The following is a 21375-nucleotide window of genomic DNA, read 5'->3' on the forward strand; positions in this document are numbered from 1 at the left end:
CCTAACATTGTGGAGGTTCACCCCTGGGGTGCAGGGCACCCCCAAACCGCCCCATCCAGACCACCCCATGGCACCAAACAAATAAAAAGTTAAAGTGGACTATCATGTAAGTGTTAAAATAAAATTAAAAAATAAAAGTGATAGGAAAGTGAAAAAATGGCTACTTGGTGTGAATTGTTAAAAGTGAAAGGATAGGTATGTGAAAGTATTACATATATAAAAAAAAAAAAACAAAGAATGATGTAATGTTATATGGTGGTGCCCCAAAGCGGTCCAGAAAGCAATCCAGGGTGAAACACACTCCAAAAGCTCACCCCACATCTGAGTTGCTATATAATAGGACCTTACCTGTAGTTTGGCTATACCATTTTGCAGTCTTCAGTGCTAGGTCCCTACTTTAAAAACATCAGGGGCGGTTTGGGGGAGGACTGCACCCCAGGGGTGAACCTCCACAATGTTAGGGACCTGTCCGACAAGGTCACCTTGACGAGTGGTGGGCAGACTCATACTATTGGCCAATACTATGCCAAGAACCTCATATATTATATATAAAATTGTAAATGGTGTATGGTGCACCTTCTAATCTGTTCCTATGTTATAATATTCTGTACAGCACAGTATGGTATGTCATTCTGCATAATGATGTTATTTTTTAAATCTAGTACTAAAATGTTTTGTTTTAACTTTCCAATATTATTACATACTTTTTAATATATATTCTATCTTATAACATTGCATTTTAATTTTATCTACTTCCTTTTTCATTTTGAAATTACTTTCTTTCATTTGGTGTTTATTTGTTATTTGCTGTATAATGGTAATAGTTAATGACTAGTAAATTGACTTCTGGGGTCAAGTACACAGCACTTGCCTATGACCAGTGGCCCATCCTTAAGAAGTGATTTCAGTATAGAACACATGCTGACTTATAAAGAGTTTTGCAAAAAAAAAAACCTTTTGTTGGAGATAATACATATGTTTTGTATTACTCTTTATAAAAATAGGTTTCCACTAGAAATAACTCCCATTGGGTGAACCTATTAATCAAGCATAATGAGAGTACACCCTGTTCTTGTAACATTGTCCTCAGTCAGTACAGAAGCACTAGTACAAAACAAAAAGTAATTCTTGAAATAAAGCATTTAGGGCCTTATTCTAGTTCACTCTTTCTGACAAAAATCCTTCTTAGATGGACAAAACCATGTGCACTGCAGGGGGGCAGATGTAACTTGTGCAGAGAGAATTAGATTTGGGTGGGGTTTTACTTCAAAGTGACATCTATATTGCAGTGTAAAAATAAAGCAGCCAATATTTACCCTGCACAGAAACAAAATAACTCACCCAAATCTAATTCTCTCGGCACATGTTACATCTGCCCCACCTGCAGTGCACATGGTTTTGTCCATCTAAGAAGAATTTTGTCAGAAAGAGTGAACTAGAATAATGCCCTTAGTGCAGTACTACTGTATTTAAATATATTTTTGACCAGTTTCTGTCAAAATGACAGGACAACATAACAGTAATGTCAGTTCCGTCGGCTGTGCATGCCTGAGTGGAGCAACACTTTACTTGCTCTATCTAGTGGCTGCCAACAAGCAAAACACTTAAGTCCCCCCATAGAGGTGAGGACCGGTGTTAGCCTTTTATTATATAGGATGATTTGTAAAGGGAAAAAAAAGTAATAGAAAGATTCAGGCACTACTGTAGCACGTTGGTGTGCGTATGTGTGTTCACTGTAGAAAAGTACTTGATTATTTATTTTGATCTTTCTTTTTACATTAAACTGCACCTATCCATCAATCGCTTAGTTATCCAACAGGTTTTCTCTTAAGCATCTTCGTTGAAACAATGCATGGTATGAAAACTAACAAATTGATAAAACATTACGGTAATATTTTACTGTACAGATAATGTATTAATATTTGGTTTATTATTATTACGAAATTAATGTATTTATATAGTTAGAACAATTTTTAAAGAGAGTATATTAATACATTACTTAACCCTAACAATTTATTTGGTAAAATATCTGATGTACCCCCCCCCCCCCCCCCCCAATTGTAGCTTACTGAAGAACACACTGTAGCTGGCCATACATCATAATGACCTGCATACGACCTGATCGTATGCAGGTCGTAAGAGGGATTGAACGAGTGATCATATGTGCTGTAAAAGTACATAGAATCTGCTTCCTACAGCAAGCAAAGCCGACGGATCATACGTGCAGCACGTATGATTTGAGGATCGACCTCTCGACCCACGGGACCACGCATTCTACCAATATTCCTCACGATGTGCACACAATCGATCGTATGACCCATCAAAATTGGGCATTCTGGCATGAGATCCTTCTAGTGTATGGCCAGCACATCAATGTGCATATTGTGCCCACTAAAGACTATTATTGGATGTTGCAGCTAATATTTCATTTTCCCTAAACCTGAAAGTAAACTTGCTTCCAAGCTGTATACATACATATGTATCTGTCTGTAACCATGGAGAACTGCTTCTGGTGTTTTTATTTATTTCAATTTATCTATTACACTGCTACTAGCAACATCTAACTAAATCTAGCAGCTTTGGAGAAGTGTGTTAGTAATATTTTATATTTTCTACTAGGATTTTGATTGTAGGCTTATTGCTCTTGAGTAATAAAAACATACTATACTGTTATATAGAATATTAAGGTGCCAACATGTCTGCCACTGCCACTACTGTATGTTCTCTAAATGTGCTATATTCTTTTAAAATGCTGTGTGTTTTGCCCCTGCTCTCTCAATTACCCAGCCAGTTAGCCGCAGCCTTTGGACAATTTTGTTAAAACAATATTGTGAGCTGTGAGGTGGTCAAAATTAACTGGAAATTATTTGGTATTAGTACAGAATTGTAGCTGTTTTATCAATTGTTGAAGAAGTCCAGATCCCAAACAATATGCACATCTGAAGGTCCCCATACACGGTACAATTATGATATTTGGACTAGATTGCATTGCAGTGGCGCATGCAGGGGGGGGGGGGGGGGGGGGTTCTAAGTAGCCGAAAACCCCCCTGAGGGACAAAAATGTTTTTTGTATCTATTTACACTTTTAATGGACCAGGTATATAACAATTTACCTCAGTCTCAACCCCATGTGTCTCTTCACCCCTCTCTGGAAACCCCACCTTGCAAATCCTGCGTTTTCCCCTGCATCGCATTGCAAAACTTAGTCCAAATCGCATACAATAATTGTACAGTGTATGGACACCTTAAGAGTGGCTTTGTCAAAACCAAAACACAAGGTTGATTTAGAACCAAAACCAGTACAGAAGGGTCCTCACCCATCTATAATATTGAGGTGCTAGAGCAAAGTCTTCCACATTGTAGGGCATCATTATGATCGTTAGACATTGATCAAATTATTACAATATACACCTTTTCATCACCGCAATTCTTCTGGATGAAAAACTCAGACACAACCAGTCTAATAATCAATGTTATTCTTACCACATTTGGTTGTTTCGAATCTGTTGATATGAATACACTTATTGATTTCATAACAAGCAGTCAAATTAAATACCTGAATTGGAATGTGTTAAGCTAGTAATGTGTTAAGCCTATTTGAAATACAGTAACTGTAATCAGCCATAATGGCTATGTCAGCAAAGTACAATTTTACTATTATCAGTAATAATAGTATTCTTGCCATAGCAAGCAAAAGACATTAATAATTTGGGTCACCAGTAAGTAGTACTGTGCTGATGGCTCGTGTACTTTCTGCTCACAGCTATGTTGCCTGAGGCTTATGCTATAAAGCTTATTAAGACAATATGTGAAAGCAGTCTGATGTGGCTCAAGACATTGTGATGATGACTAAGCCCCAGTCTCTTTATAGCTTACCAATACAATGTTAATTATAAATTCATACTTAAAAAATTTTGAAATTAGTGTACTGAAATATTTTGGTTATAGTATGAGGGTCTACTCACACCTGGGAAACCAGATTTTCCATCACAATTGAATTTGTCGCATTTATATCATCACAATATTTGTATTGTTCGCACATGTTAATGAACGTCTAACATTTAAAATGTGTTATATTAGGAGGCAATGGGACAGATGTCTTAAGCCTTAACAAGAGATAAATGCAAGGGTGAAAAAGAGATACATGTCCAGCCAATCACCTCATAACTGCCATGTAACAGGCTGTGTTTGAAAAAAGTCAGTAAGGAGTTGATTGGCTTGATGTTTATCTCTCGTTATAACCCTTGCATTTAAGGTTTAATACATCTGCCTCATAATTCCAAATGAGCTCATAAGAAAAAATTAATCATACAGTACAGTGTGTTTAATTGGACATTTCAGGCATTAAGGTGCCCGTACACTATTACGATTTGGGCCGATTTCACCTGATCCTGAAGGATCAGCTTTAGAAATCGGCCCATATCGGAGGTGTTTGACGCCCCTCTTGGGTCCGATGCGCAATCCTATGCGTATCTGACCTGAGTCGGAGGTCTGACCACCATGCAGGTCCAACCTTGGACCCCCCTCCAGGCGGTGGGGAACAGGGGTCTCATGTGATACATCACATGTGAAAGGATTGCATGTCACTGATGCGATACATTGCAGTCGTGTATGGCCACCTTTAGTTTGCACCTGGAAAGCAGATCATTGTAGAATAGCCACCAATGTATCAAAACTGAATTGTGTTTTCTTGGCATAGAGCACATGTGTGTATTTTAAAACAACAATATCAACAGGTGAAATGACCAATGACCTGGAATTCGTACATATTTTATTAATCTCCGACTTTGATAAAGGTAGACGTTATTAAAAAAATGGGTACTTGTGTAATATCACAGCACCCATTAAGTAGTTAGCGTCAGATTCAGTGTAGTATACGCGCAGCCAGATACGGTGTAGTGTTGCCGTGGCCAGCGTAGTCAGTCAGCGTTACGTACTCAGTCAGAGATGAAGGTGAAGTGACTGCGTAATGGCTGCAGAACCTGTCACAACCTGTCAGAACCTTTTTGGTTCAGAACGTACCCCAGGTTTTCAACCTACATGCCCAGATATTGGGCACCACAGGGGGGAAAAAAACATTCCCGATTCATGCCCGATACATTGACCTGATTGAGACCGGATCACTGATTTTGAGATCACAGTTTTGCAGAGCCCTGCAATCAGATAGTTGCCACACACGCCAACTCTGCGAATGGCTTGTGAAATATTGCTGATTTCTGTACAGCTGCAAATCCATAGGCAACGCATTCACCATCAAATCAATTTTCCAGTCTGTACAAGTGTACATAACTCTGACCCTTCCATCACTCTCACAGGGACATACTGATCGAGGTCATCACTGACATCACAGTCCCTCTCTGAAAACTCACGTCTGAGTTTTTACTGACGTAACGGATGGTTACCATTCCCAAATGCTGATTCATCAGCATTTCTTTATCACTCTTTGGCCTGCAGCATGCCTGCTACGATCAGTATGCATGCACAGTCATTTGATAATCGAATGCCATGCAAATTCACACAGCAGAGATCTAGTCTGAATCAGTTCCATTATTTGTCAGTAATGCACCAAACCGATTATGCCACATACTATGGGCAGTATTCAATGAGAATACTGATGACGTGCAGCGAATCCTGTTTAGGATTCGCTGCACATTCGCCACTGCCCGCCGCGTTCCGGAGCCTCGCCGGCTCCAGTATTCAACGAGTCAGGGGCTCGCTGCCCCTGACCGGCGAATTTGAGCTCCTGCGGCGGACGCCGCAGGGAGCCTGAGGACGGTGGCAGGCAGGGAGATGAAAGTCTCTCTGCCTGCCCCAGAACGTTTGTGGGGGGGAGGTGGGCTCCCCGGGTGCCAGGCAGCACAGGCTGCCCCCCCCCGGGGGTGCCAGCAGGGGACCGGGTATATTCACTACACCCGATCATGCATATGTAATGATCGGGTGCAGTGAATATATGAATATCTAATGAGCGGCTCGGCTCCGGCCCCCTGCTGGCTGGTCTGTGTAAATATATATTCATGTGCTTACAATAAAAATAGCATGCCCCTCCTCAGAATAAAATTCCTGATTTTTTTGACACCAAATGTAAAAAACAAAACACTTTATTTTAAAAGTTCACCTTCCACTTCACCATAAAAAGATAGCGATTGCTACTCGGTGAATCATGTCGAAAAAAACCTTGAAATGTAATCGCCATCTGGTCATTGAATAGGGTGATTCACCGTTTTAGTCAAAAATTCGCCTTGAAGCACAAAATCGCCATAAAAACATGGCGAATCAGCCTCATTGAATACCGCCCTATAACTACTATATACTAACAATTTACATAATGCCCACCTGTAGTTCAATTTACATAATGCCCCTTGTAATACTCCACAGGTCTGCTTCTATGGTATTCAGTTCCATTGAGCACCTCCAGCCATGTAACTTATTGTGGTTTTTACTACATAAATTGTTTAGCTGGTTTAAACCTATATTAAAATATTAAATAACCCCTTTTCTGTGTGAAATAACAACCCCTTTCCCCCTTCCTGTCTTATATACTGTACAGCAGCCCTGGATCCATTCAGCTCTGCCCCTCGAACACGGGTAGCTCTGCCCCTTTTCAGCATCAGCTGGCATGCTCTGCTGTTGCCTGTCAGACAGTGTGACAGGTGCAGTAACAGGACAGCAGCAGCAAGGTGCAGAACAGGGAATGTGCCCATCACCTGTCTACTGTGCAACCTCTGCTGAATGGCTAGCACCGGCCCTGGCAGGGTGTTCCAGACATTATGGTGTACCTCGGAACACCAGACACATACCATGCATAAGCCTATGTGCTTTAGCTGTTTTTTTATACACTGAAATGAGGTCCAAAATATTTTTTATGATGCAAATTTAAAATTTATATTTAAGTATATGTTTATGTTTTACTCTTACTGTACATTATGCTTAAGTTTGAATTTCCCATGCCAATATCTAATTGAAATAATTTTTTAAATAATGAATTTCATTATTTCAGTACAGGTAAGTGACATTTTGTTATTTTATCATAAAATATATCTGTGTATGATGGTAATATTGCCTATAACATTTAGTTAAAACATAGTGAACCTTTATCAATAATAAAAAAGTTTAAGTTTTTAAACAAATCTACTAAATAACGCTAAATATTTTTATTAATTTTAATGTTTTCCATTATTCAGGTGATATTTATAAAAGATCTAGAGGGTATCCAATTACGGAAGGTAATTGTCTCTCTGGGGGCAAACCAGTTAGTGCTGACCAAATCCCCAAACCAGCACCGTTTTTGAGCGAGAATGTCATTGCAGATGGCAAAAACACACAGGTTTCACTGTACCTGTGAGTTTTCGGAAGAAAAAGTTTTATTTTTTACAGGTGACCGAATTGGACAACCTGTTAGAAAATATTGGTGAAATATTGGGAACAATTGTGAAAAATTTGACACTCAGTAGCTTTTTCACACTAATTGAATACCCCCCTTAAACTTTAACTACTATCAATAATGGTTACATTATTAATTTGTATAACAAAGAACTTCAGTGCTAACATCCCCACATCCCCATGGGGGTGTTGCCATGAAAACACTGGGCGTTCCCATGGAAGTTCACCCGTGACATGGGCGCGGTGGGCGTGCAGCTGACATCAGCTGCCCACCCGCTTCCTGCACGGGGCCCTGACAGATCTAAGGGCGGGATGTATTAATATACATCGCCGCCCTTCGCCTAACAGCCGCTGCGATGCTGCCGCATATGTACTACCATACACTCTGAAGCCGGATGTCCTCCCAGCTGTGACATCTGGGGGAGGAGGAGATCAAAGGAGGATGGGAGGGGGGGGGGTGGGGGCGCGCGGACGGCGGGCGGCTGACGGGGCGGCTGGGTTTTAATACATAGGGAAATGCATTAAAACGGGTGTTTTACCCCATTTTCCCATTAGTACATCCCGCCCTAAGACACCAGAGAAGTGTCTTAGATCTGCGAGCACTTGCAAAATCATTTGATGATCAGCGATGATTATTTGATGGTTTATGCGAAAAAATCTATTTGCAGGCGTGCGGGGAAATGGTGGGGGGGTGGCGCACAGATGCAGCATTTACTAACATGTATGTGAGCTGCTTATTTTGTTTTTAGTAAATTTGATACTTTTACTTATTTGGTGCACTCCTTCTGTTTCTTTTTGCATATATATATATATATATATATATAGTATTCCAGAGGAAAGCTAACCCCCTGTGTGGGCGGAGGTTTCCAACATGGCACTCCAAGGACTGGATACAGTTGGTGGGCAACATCTATTATCAACACAACGTTTCAAGACGCTAAGTGTTGTCATCAGGTGTGTGGTGAACAATTAAAACAAGTGACACATACCTCTATATAGGAAAGACAAGAAGATCCCCGCTCTGCAGTGCTGCCAGGCGCGCGTCCCACCGTTGGAAGGCGCTTGGAAGTGACGTCAGCAGCCTGCTGGGTCATCATCTTACTTAATTCTTCTGGACTGCCAACCCACAACATAAAGAGGTCGTCGATGTATCTACAAAGCATCACGATGTGGCAAATGTAGGGATGATTATAAAATAAGTGTCTTTCTTGCTGGATCATGAAGACATTGGCGTAAGATGGTGTCACAGCCGATCCCATCGCACATCCCTCTCTTTGGAGTTACAGGGTACCATCATGAAGAAAGTAATTTCTTGTAAGTACCTTTTCCAGTAGAAGAAGAAACAGGAATATGTCAAATTCAAATTGTTCTTCACTGTTAGGAAATTTCTCATGGCTTGTAGCCCTTGGTCATGAGGTATTGATGTATATAACGCAGTTACATCCATGGTGCATAACACTGTATTTCTGTTAATATTGATGTTTTGGTCCAGTCGGTTCAGGAATGCTGTGGTGTCCTTGATATGGGAGGGAGCTGTCATAACAAAAGGTTGAATGAGGTAGCTTTGATACTGGCTGAGAGATACTGTTTCCGACTGATATTATCGGTCGTCCCGGCTGCGGCACCAGGTTTTTGTGGATTTTTGGCACGCTGAATAATGTTGGGATAACTGGGCACACGGTGGTAAGTGCTGCTTGCAGTGTAAAATGAATCTGTTTGTTGTCCACTGCCATTTTCAGAATCTCTGCCAGTTCCTTCTGATATGCTGTAGTAGGATCATTAGATAATTTAGAATACATCTTGGTGTCAACAAGTTGTCTATCCAGTTCAGCATAGTAGTCACTCACATTCTGGATGACAATGGCACCCCCCCTTGTCCGCATGGGCGTGGTGGGCGTGACATCAGCTGCCCACCCGCTTCATGCACGGGGCCCTGACAGATCTAAGGGCGGGATGTATACATCGCCGCCCTTTGCCTAACAGCCGCCGCGATGCTGCCGCATATGTACTAACATACACTCTGAAGCCGGATGCCCTCCCGGCTGTGACATCTGGGGGAGGAGATCAAAGGAGGATGGAGGGGGGGGGCGCGTGGACGGTGGGCAGCGAAAGAAGCCCATAGGCTTCTATAGGGTATCGCCACCCAGAGGGTGGCGATATCCTACAATGCGTTGACGGGGCGGCGGGGTTTTAATACATAGGGAAATGCGGTAAAACAGGTGTTTTACCGCATTTTCCCGTTAGTATATCCCGCCCTAAGACAGCAGAGAAGTGTCTTAGATCTGTGAGCACTTGCAAAATCATTTGATGATCAGCGATGCTTATTCGATGGTTAATGCAAAAAAATCTATTTGCAGGTGTGCGGGGAAATCGGCATGGTGGGGGGGGGGGGTGGCGCACAGATGCAGCATTTACTAACATGTATGTGAGCTGCTTATTTTGTTTTTAGTAAATTTGATACTTTTACTTATTTGGTGCACTCCTTCTGTTTCTTTTTGCATATATATGCCCGGGAAGGCAACGGAGCAGGAAACCTCCAAGTTGGGGGCATCAGGAGTGCCGGGGATCGCATAAGTACTATATATATATATATATATATATATATATATATATATATATATGTGCCAAAAGTCCCCGCACTCACATCCACAATATCCAACAAATAGATAAATTCTCCCCTGCCGACACCTGCGGTTATCCCTCCATTGCTGCCCACAGCCACATCCCCATAGGTCTCTATACTTTATAGAATATGTACACCTTTTCGGCGCCATCTTGGTGCACCCACAGACTACACATTTGTGAACTGCAGGGACCACCTTCTTGGCACCATCTTAGTACACTCACAGTACACTCACATATATAGACTGAAGGGATTGCCATTGAGTGACAAAACTCCCATCACCCATCGTTTTACACCCATAGTGGGGATATTATGTACAATTCAAGTCAATAAGTGTAAAAGTACTTTTTAAGTAAATAAGTTAAATAACGTTATACTATTCAGCATAAGAAGCCTATATCTAGGTTAGATACTTGGGTACTTGTGTAGTTTCATGGCGGCAGTTACGTAGGTAGCGTAGCATCCCTGTCAGAATCAGCGTAGTGTTCCCGCGACCAGCATAGTCAGCGTAGTCAGCGTCCTTGTCAGTATCAGCATAGTGTCCCCGCCTGTTTGTGGCTAGCCGGACCTTACATAGTTAGTGTAGTTAATCAGACGTCCCTTTCAGTATCAGCGTCGTGTTCCCGCCCGTTCGCAGCCAGCCGGAGCTTACGAAGTTAGTGTAGTCAGTCAGCGTTACGCAGATATCATAATCAGTCAGCGCTTATTACATTGTGTGGGAACCATTGACCATTTTAACCTGCCTGGTGTGAATGTGTATCTGAAACACCCCCACTATCCATGCCAGCCCGAAGAATGGCGAGGGGGCGTGGTACGCATCCTCCCGACCTGTTCATACCCCCACTATCCACATCAGCGTGGAGTTGATGTTATAAAGTGTGGCGAGCGAGCAAGCCCCCGAGCCAGAAGCAAGGCGAGGGACTCGGAATAGACGTCAAATAATCCGCTGTGCTCGCCAGGCTTCGGGCTCGGTGGCTCGCCAACATGGATAGTGGGGGTATCAACAAGTTGGGAGGACGCGTGTGGGTATCAACAAGTCGGGAGGACGCATACAAAGATAGAAACAAAGCCTTTGATACAGTGGCTTGGCCATACTTGTTCTCAGGGTTAGAAAGAAGCAAATTTTCCTGGAATTTAGAGAGCTGTTTTCATATTTTTATACCTAACCGACGAAAACTTTTTTAATAAAGTGAAGGGGGATCCAATTTACATGCATTAAGGAACCTGTCAAGGATGCCCCCTCTCTCCTTTATTATTATTAATATTTGCATCTATTCCATATTTTACAAGCCTGGTCTGTATTTAAAGGTATTGAGGTTGGAAACAAAGAGATAAAACGATCACCTTTTGCAGACAACGTTTTACATTATATTAAAAATCCAGAGTCGGCTCTGGAGAAATTCTAAATAACTGCAGGAATTTTGGGAGATCTCGAGATATACGATAAATGTATACAAATCCACGGGGGTTATATTTACACCCAAGAATAATTGTCAGTATTCACCTAAATGTCATGCAGTTATTTAAACTTAATGATTCAACTGCAGTAGTGGAAATATCTAGGGAGCTCTCGGGAGTTTGGAGACATCTCTTGCTATCTTATATGGGAACAACTAGTTTAATTTAAATGGTGACCTTTCCAAAGTTACTTTATTTAGTTTAGGCCCTGCATCTTTTAGCGCAAAAAGATTTCTGCTTACTAAATTCTTACTTTAGAAAATGTATTTGGGGATCTAGATGGCCACACATTGGGCTAATAAAACTACAACAACCAAATCTTAATGGAGGCATCAACTTTCCACACATTCTATACTATAATCATGCTGCTATACTACGATTTCTGTGTGACTGGCTGCATGGTCAGGACCTTTACGCAAACACTTGGATAGAGGGACAATTTTTGCATGATTGTAGCCTTATGGGACTCTATACAAAAGTTCCAGAGACACTATGTAACAAACCTCTGTTATGGTCTTCAATAAACATATATATATGGCATATAGTTAGACATAATATTAATCTTAATTCCCATAATTCAATAGACTTGCAAGGAGAAAGCAATTTATCAATTTAAAAAAATAATAAAGGTTTGTCACACATAGGGGCTTTCTTGGATAAGTTTAATAGAAGTGTGTCAGTATTCAGAGGCTTTCCTTAGTTTTTGGGTCCAGTGGTCTCCCCATCAAGTGTGTGTTATGGTTGCAGCACCGGGGAGCAGTGATTGCCAGGAGGCAGAGTCTGGGTGCTGGGTCACAGCGTGTCGCAACCGCCATTGTGGAGTCTGGCTGAGCAGGTGCGTGCTGTGCCGGGAGGCTGGGTAGTACGGTGGATGTGTCCTGATTCTACATGTGTCTCTGCACAGGGAGCCACCATGTTGGAGACCAGGTTTGTCCAATCACTGCTCAGGGCAGTTTTTCAGCCAATCCGGTTCAGTCTCCTCTGTTAAAAGGGGATCAGCCTTCAGGTACCTTGTCAGTGCTTCAGATTACTTCATGCAGTAAGGATCTCTGACTCTGTCGTCCTGGGTAACTCTTGCCAGTGCAGCTCCTGCTTCTTCCCTGGTGTTCTGCATGCAGCTCTGCATTCTCACTAGTTCTCCAAGTTGCCACAGGGAGATCTGTGCTGTACCCTCCACAGGAGAATTGTCCCGGATCTGACAATGCTTCATCTTCTTGAGTCTAGAGCTTTAAAACCGCAGTCTTCAATTCCACAGTCTTCAATCCGCAGTCATCAATTCCAGTCTTCAACCTGCAGTCTTCAATTCCACAGCCTTAAAGCTGCAGTTTTCTATTTCACATTCTTAACGCTACAGTCTTCTACTGTATTCTAGAGCACTAAAGCCCCAGTCCTCTATTCTTCAGTATTGAAACCACGGTCTTCAGCTACAGCCATTACAGTATTCTTCAGTATTCATCTTCAGCCGCAATTTGCTAGTGATCCCTAAAGCCTCTCAAAAATGTATTCTTGGATTCCCATGTTTGCAGCAACACAATCCTCATATTAACTGGAAGACCATGGCGATACTTGCCTTAGGGGGAATCTTGTTTTCCTTCATGTTTGTCTACAGTCAAACCTCTTTATAGTCTTTCTTCTAATGATCTTCCAAAGTTATATCATGATTTCCAAGGCGTCTCTAGCAAACAGGGCGCAGATTAATTGACATCTCATCAAAGCTAGGATTGTCCCTTGAATTATTACCAAACAAGACGCCTCCTTGTGGCAGAACATACCCCCCTTCCTGAAACCCAAGCAATGTCAGAATACCTCACTGACAATCTTAGTAAAGGCTTCAATCGTCCCTCTTCGTCCCCTGCAGGGGCATCATTTTTTTGTTAAAAAAAAAGATGGGAGCCTGAGACCATACATTGACTACCAAGGTTTAAATGAAATCTCAGCCAAGAATCGGTACCCACTACCTCTGATTCCTGAATTATTTGATAGAGTGAAATGGTCTACTGTTTTCACAAAACTTGATCTTTGTGGAGCCTACAACTTGATTTGAGATGGATGGAAGACTGCTTTCAATAAAGAGGATGGGCATCATGAATACTTGGTAATGCCATTCGGCCATTGCAACGCCCCAGTAGTCTTCCAGGAGTTTATAATGAAAATATTCAGACACCTTCTCTACAAGTGTTTAGATGTATATTTAGACAATATTCTCATCTTTTCTAAAAACCATTTAGAGAGGTGTTAAGTCATCTTAATCATCTTTTTTTGCAAATTGGAAAAATGCACCTTTGAAGTTTCTTCTATCTTCTAACTTTCTTCTTTCTTGGGTACGTTATTTCTGGACAACATCTACAAATGGATCCAACTAAGGTACAAGCTCTCCAAGACTGGTCTCTTCCTACTACCCTGAAGGGGATTCAGCATTTTTTTAGTTTTTTTAATAGAAAGTTCATAAAAAATTATTCTACAATTATAGCTCCTATCATCAAGTTAACCAGGAACGGAGTGAATCCATCAGTTTGTTTAGCCGAGGCTCTGCAGGCTCTTAGTTTCTTAAAAATACATATACATCAGCTCCTATTCTTCATCAATATGACCTCAGTCAACCATTTCAAATCAAGGTAGATGCTTCAGCTACTGGAGTAGAAGCAGTCCTTTCACAGACTTTTGAGGATAATAAAAAAAACTCCTTGTGCTTATTTCTCCCAAAGATTCTCATCAGCAGAATTTAATTACCCCATTGGAGAGAAAGAATTGTTGGCCATAAAACTGGCATTAACAAAATGGCATTACTTAATGGAAGGAGCCCAACATCCTATGCCAATTATCAGCGACCTCAAAAATCTTCTTTATCTTCAAATCGCTTGTTGTCTGAACCCACGAAAAGCAAGATGGCCTTTATTTTTTTCTAGGTACTTCTTCAAGCTCTCCAACCATCCTGGAATGTTAAACAGAAGTTCGGATGCACTCTCGCTCTTTCCAAGCTGAAAAATGTATATTATATCCAACATCTTTTCTTTGACTCGTACAGTTCCTCTGCCTCCAGTGGGAAAGACTTTTGTGGCACCAAAGTTTTGTAAAAAGCTTCTTACCTGGGCACATTCTTCTTCTTTTATGGGGCATGCAGGCACAGTTCATTCAGTGATCCTACTGGCGGCCACAGCTTAAAAAGGACATGTCAGAATTTGTAGTGGTTTGCTCCAAATTTGCTCAACACAAGACTCCTCAAACCTCTCCTCCTGGTCTTCTTCATCTTCTACCATTTCCTCAAAAGCCATGGACCCATTTTGCTATGGACTTCATTACTGAATTACCAACCTCCAAAGGTTTTTATACTATTTGGGTTATTGTGGATAGATTCTCGAAAATGGCTAATTTCATTCCCATTATCGGTCTTACTTCTGCACCTCTGTTGTCCATGTTATTCTTTAAAGAGATTTTCCGTTTACAAAGCCTTTCCAGAAAATCGGTTCAGTTTGTGGACCCCAATTTGTCGCTAAGTTCTGAAGGGCTCTTTGTGCTGCGTTGGAAATCAAATTAAACGTATCTTCTGCCTAGCACCCGCAGACAGACAAACGGAAAGGGTCAACCAGGACTTAGAGACTTTCCTTTGAATTTTCATGACATCTTACTGGGAGAACTTTTTGAGTTGTTAACTCAAAAACACTAAAGGACCCGTTTATACACTAACACCCAAACCCTGACCCTTATATCCTAACACTAACACCGCAAGCCAAAACCTAATACCCTAACACTAACTCCCCAAGCCTGACCTTAATACCCCAACCCTGTCCCTAATACCCTAACACTTATACCCCAAGCCTGACTCTAATACCCTAAATATAACATCCCAAGCTTGACCCTAATACCCCAAGTCTGTCCTTAATACCCTAACACCCCAACCCAACCCTAATATTCTAACACTTACATAACTCCTCTGACACTAATACCCTAACACCCCAAGCCTGACCCTAATACCCTAACACCCCAAGCATAACATTAATACCCTAACACTAACACCCCAAACCTGACCCAAATTCCCCAACATTAACATCCCACCCCTGACCCTAATATCCCAAGTCTGGCTCTTATACCCTAAACCCCTATAACACTCCCAACCCTAATATCATAACACTAACTCCCCAAGTCAGACCCTTATACCCCAACCCTGTCCCTAATACCCCAAGCATGGCACTAATACCCTAACACTAATTCCTCAGAGCCTGATACCCTAAAAAAACCAAAAAGACTGACTCTAATACCCTAACATTAACACCCCTAGCCTGACCCTAATAGCATTTACATGCCAATCCTGACCCTAAACCCCTAACACCCCAAACCTGACCCTAATACACTAACACCCCCCAAGCCTGACTCTAATACCCTATCACCCCAAGCCTGACCCTAACACAATATCCCTGATCCTAATACACTAACTTCCCAAGCCTGACCCTAATACCACAACACTGACCTTAACACCCCCAAGACTGACCCTAATACACTAACACCCCAAGCCTGACCCTAACAATAACACTGCAATTCTGACAGTAAAACCCCAACACTAACATCCCAAGACTGACCCTAATACCCTAACACTTACACCCCAAGCCTGACCCTAATACCTTAACATTAAAACCGCCAATCCTGACCTTAATACCCCAGCACTAACACCCCAAGCCTGACTCTAATACCCTAACACTTCAACCCTGACCCTAACAACCCAAGCTTGGCCCTAATATTCTAACATGAACACACCAAGACTTACCCAAATTCCCCAACAGTAACATCCCACCCAGACCCTAATCCCTTAACACCCCAAGCCTGACCCTAATACCCCAACACCCCAACCCTGACCCAAATACCACAGCCCTGACCTTAACACCCCCAAGACTGACCTTAATACACTAACATTCCCAAGCCTGACCCCTAATACCCTACCAACACCGCAATCCTGGCCCTAATACCCTAACACCCAAGCCTGACCCTAATACACTAACACCCCCTAGCCTGACTCTAATACCCTAACACCCCAAGCCTGACCCTAATACCCCAATACTAAAGGCCCCCATACATAGAGCCGACTTGTCCTAAGGACAAGTCGGACCCAATTCTCCTCCGAGCCACCCGGCAGCTCACCGGGAGGCTCACATGCGATTAGGACTTGAGGTGCCATTTTTTACATGTGATAAATCGCATGCGATTTATCACATGTAAAAATTTTTTTAAATAACAGGGAGCTGCAGGGCGGTGAGGAGCAGTGGGGGCAGGCAGCGGCGGCTCTCAAATGAGTGGCCGGCTGGGGAGGAAGGAGTGGGGCAGCAGCGTTAATCAGACTCACTACTGTGTCCAGCGCCGCAGCGGGTGGGCAGCGGCGGCTATTACATCTTCAAAATAATGTGTTAAATGACTCTCCGGCTTTTGATTGGCTGAGATAGAGCACTCTCAGCCAATCAGCGGCCGCAGAGGGAGGCCACTGATTGGCTGAGAGTGCTCTATCTCAGCCAATCATTAGCCGGGCAGTCATTTGACATGCTATTTTAAAGTTGTAATTGCCGCAGCTGCCCGCCCCTACGGCGCTGGACACAGTGAGTGGACACTGATGATGATTCTGGTCACCGCCGCCCGCCCCAGCACTGCACCCGCCCCAGCACTACGTCCTCCCCACCGATTGCGAGGGATCTTATGTCCCGCCGGTCCGACCCCTGGGGCCGGGTCCGATACGCACGGGACCGCGCATCGGACCCGACGCCATGTCATGAAGAAACGATTTGGGACCGATTTAACAGGCCGATTGATCGCAATCGGCCTAAATCGGACCAAATCGTCTCGATGTATGCCTACCTTAACACCCCAAGCATGACCCTAATACACTAACACAACAAGCCTGACCCTAATACACTAACTCCCCAAGCCTGACCATAATACACTAGCACCCCAAGCCTGACCCTAATACACTAACACCCCAACCCTGACCCTAACGATTACACTGAAATTCTGACCCTAATTGCTAACACCTCAACCCTGTCCCTAACATCACAAGCCTGGCCCTAATATTATAACACTAACACCCCAAGCCTGACCCTAATACCCCAACACTAACACCGCAAGCCAGATCCTAATACCCTAACACCCCAAGCATAACATTAATGCCCTAAAACTAACAACCCAAGCCTGACCAAAACTTCCCCAACCCTGACCCTACTACCCCAAGCCTGGCTCTTACACCCGAACACCCCAATACCTTAACAAAAACACACCCAACCCTAATACCGTAACAATAACGCCCCAACCCTGTCCCTAATACCCCAAGCCTGGCACTAATACCTCAAAGCCTGATACCCTAAAAATATCATCCCAAGCCTGACCCTAATACCCTAACACTAGCACCACAAGCCTGACTATAATGCCCTAACATTTACATGCCAATCCTGACCCTAAAACCATAACACCCAAAAGCTGACCCTAATACCCTAGCATACCAAGCCTGACCCTAACACCCCAAGCCTGACCCTAACACAACAACCCTGATCCTAATACACTAAGGGGGTTATTCTAGTTCACTCTTTCTGACAAAATCCTTCTTAGATGGACAAAACCATGTGCACTGCAGGTGGGGCAGATGTTCCTTGTGCAGAGAGAATTAGATTTAGGTGGGGTTTTACTTCAAGTGAGATCTATATTGCAGTGTAAAAATAAAGCAGCCATTATTTACCCTGCACAGAAACAAAATAACTCACCCAAATCTAATTCTCTCTGCACATTTTACATCTGCCCCCCCTGCAGTGCACATGGTTTTGTCCATCTAAGAAGGATTTTGTCAGAAAGAGCAAACTAGAATAAGGCCCTAACTTCCCAAGCCTGAACCTAACAATAACACTGCAATTCTGACCCTAATACCCCAACCCTAACATCCCAAGACTGACCCTAATACTCTAACACTTACACACCAAGCCTGACCCTAATACCTTAACATTAAAACACCCAATCCTGACCCTAATACCCAAGAATAACGCCCCAAGCCTGACTCTAATACCCTAACACCTCAACCCTGACCCTAACAACCCAAGACTGAACTTAATACCCTAACACTAACAGCCCAAGCCTGATCCAAAATCTCCAACACTAACATCCCACCCTGACCCTAATGCCTCAAGCCTGGCTCTTAAACCCTAACACCCCAAGCTTGACAGTAATACCGTAACATTAACTTGCCAATCTCGAACCTAATACACTAACACCCCAAGCCTGACCCTAATATTAACACCCCAACCCTTATCCCGTAACACTGCAAGCCTGACCTAATACCCTAACACCCTCAAGCCCGCCGCCACGCCTGCATTCCCAGGTTTTCATGGGGACACCGATAAAACACTGCCCGTTTTCCTGCTGCCAGCCCCTGCCCACCCCCTCCCCTGCCCGTGTGAACGCCTCGGAGTGTGTGATACTAACCAAAGCTTAATCGAATAGCCGATATATCGGCCAGTGTGTATACACCACACCTGAATCAGGCCCACTAATTGGTCAGGTCACTGAGGAGGCGTACAGTGAAAAACAGCAATGCGAACACCCTGAGATGCAAATTAACAGCAGTGGTCCTGCGCCACAGGTGAATGCAGAAGCACATGCAACTGTATCTATTGTATGCATATATCTCTTCAAAATCCTTATCTTGAGTATATCCGTGTGTCTTATAGCTTAACAACATCCGACATCAGCAGTGCGTCCAACTATGAATTGGGCCCAATATTTTTTTTTAGCAGTTACAAATTGATCATCTGCAACAATTTTTACCTTTCAACAATTTTTCTAATCAATTGTACAAAATACTAAAACAATCATTTTTTTTAAAATACATTTTATTATATCAATATCCTTATTCCTGCAGCCAGCTTTTCTCTATCTACTGCAGAGAATCATCAATTGGGCATGCTACTTGGGCAATGGGTGCTGGGCAACTTTTTATAGTCTGTCAATTTTGTGACAGTGACACTCAGAATGACAATACACAGCGACTTGGGTGCGGTATGAGGGTCCGATAGTCAGGATTCCGATGGTCATTAGTCCGATGTCGGAATCCTGACTGTCAGGAGGTCATTAGGCACCCAGCAGCTCAAAAGCCGGTACTTGTTCATAACCCCCTGTTTTTACCTGTTCATAACCCCACTATCTACTACGCATGGAGTTGACTTTATACAGTGTGGCGAGCGCAGCGAGCCTCCGAACCTGAAGCGCAGTGAGCCCCGCGAGGGGACGCGGATTACTGCGCTCGCCACACTATAGAAAATCAACTCCATGCCTAGTGGATAGTGGGGTTATGAACAGGAAAAAATCGCATCGGATCGCATCTGATATATCGGCCGCCGTGAAACTAAACAAGTACCCTAAAGCCCCATACACACGGTGAGATATTGGCTAATGGTGAATTTTGACTAAGCAATTTTAACTAAGCAATTTTGACTAGATGTACAAGAGATTTTGGCTAGATGCACTGGAGATTTTGATTAAGGAATTTTGTCTAAATAATGATAGTCTATTATCTAGTCAAAATTGACTTGCCTACACAGTCTATCTATGCTAAGCAATCTATGATAGACAATATTGACTAAGCAGGAGAAAAACGGAGAGATTTCGGTTAACCTTCTAGAGATTTTAACTATCTAGTCAAAATCTCCTTCCAAAATCTCACCGTGTGTGCACCCCTTATATTGTGATGCTGATTAGGTAAGCTCAGCATCTGTTAGGATAGTCACATGAGTGCAACTGATCCTGGGTAAAAAAGCAGTACTGTATGAATCACTGGCCCTGTAGAGTTTTGGACGCAGCTGCTATTTGAAAATATGCAAAATCAGGGGTTTAGTATGATTATCCGAGTCAAAACACTGACAATCAAAATATCGACCACCATTGGCTGACAGTCAAAATACCAACACCCTCAAAATGTCGACATGCATTATACCGACGGTCAAAATTCAGACACGGTTTAAAAGTCAACCCTTTTTTTGCTGTGTCTATGTCGACATACGTCGACATAGGTACCACATAAGTGTAATCCACTTTAAAATTTAAAGTGCTCCCAGGCCAGCATCCAGAAACTAATTGTACTTTAAATGCGGTTCAATTTTTGCCATAAATGGATTGGTAGTTTTAATTATTTGGTACTTATGTAGTATCTGGGCGTCCGATTTAGAAATCGGATCGGATCGCATCGCATGCGACCAAATCATATGCGATGCGATGGTCAAGATTTTTCCATAGGATTCAATGTTAAAATGGTCTGAGTCCATTTTAACATAGAATTCAATGGGAAAAAGGGGTCCTTTTCCTTTCCCCACTATCCAAGTGGGCATGGAGTTGGATATAAACCTGTGGCGAGCGTAGCGAGCCACCGAGCCCGAAGCGTGGCGAGCGTAGCGAGCCCCGCGAGGGGACACAGAATACTTTTTAAGAAATATGCGTCCCCTCGCGGGGCTCGCTTCGCTCACCACGCTTCGGGCTCGGTGGCTCGCTGCGCTCGCCACGCTATATAAAATCAACTCTATGCCCACTTGGACAGTGGGGAAATGAACAGGACCTTCTTAACATTGAATCCTATGCAAAATCGCATCGCATCGCATCTGATTGTATGCCTTAAGGTAAGGCATACAATCACAAAATCGGCAGCCCAGATACTACATAAGTACCAATTAGTTCATTATTATTATTAGTTTTATACCAGTGCAATGAATGGTACTGTTTGTACGCGCATACAAACCGTACCATTCATTGCACTGGTATAAAACTGTGAAATATTGCCATCCATTTGTGGAGATTGCCCTATGGTGACATTGACTGTATAATTAAAACTACCAATCCATTTATGGCAAAAATTGAACCGCATTTAAAGTACAATTAGTTTCTGGATGCTGGACCGGGAGCACTTT

This window comes from Crinia signifera, chromosome 2 (genome assembly GCF_055691185.1).
Source record: "Crinia signifera chromosome 2, ASM5569118v1, whole genome shotgun sequence".
In the NCBI taxonomy this organism is placed as follows: Eukaryota; Metazoa; Chordata; class Amphibia; order Anura; family Myobatrachidae; genus Crinia; species Crinia signifera.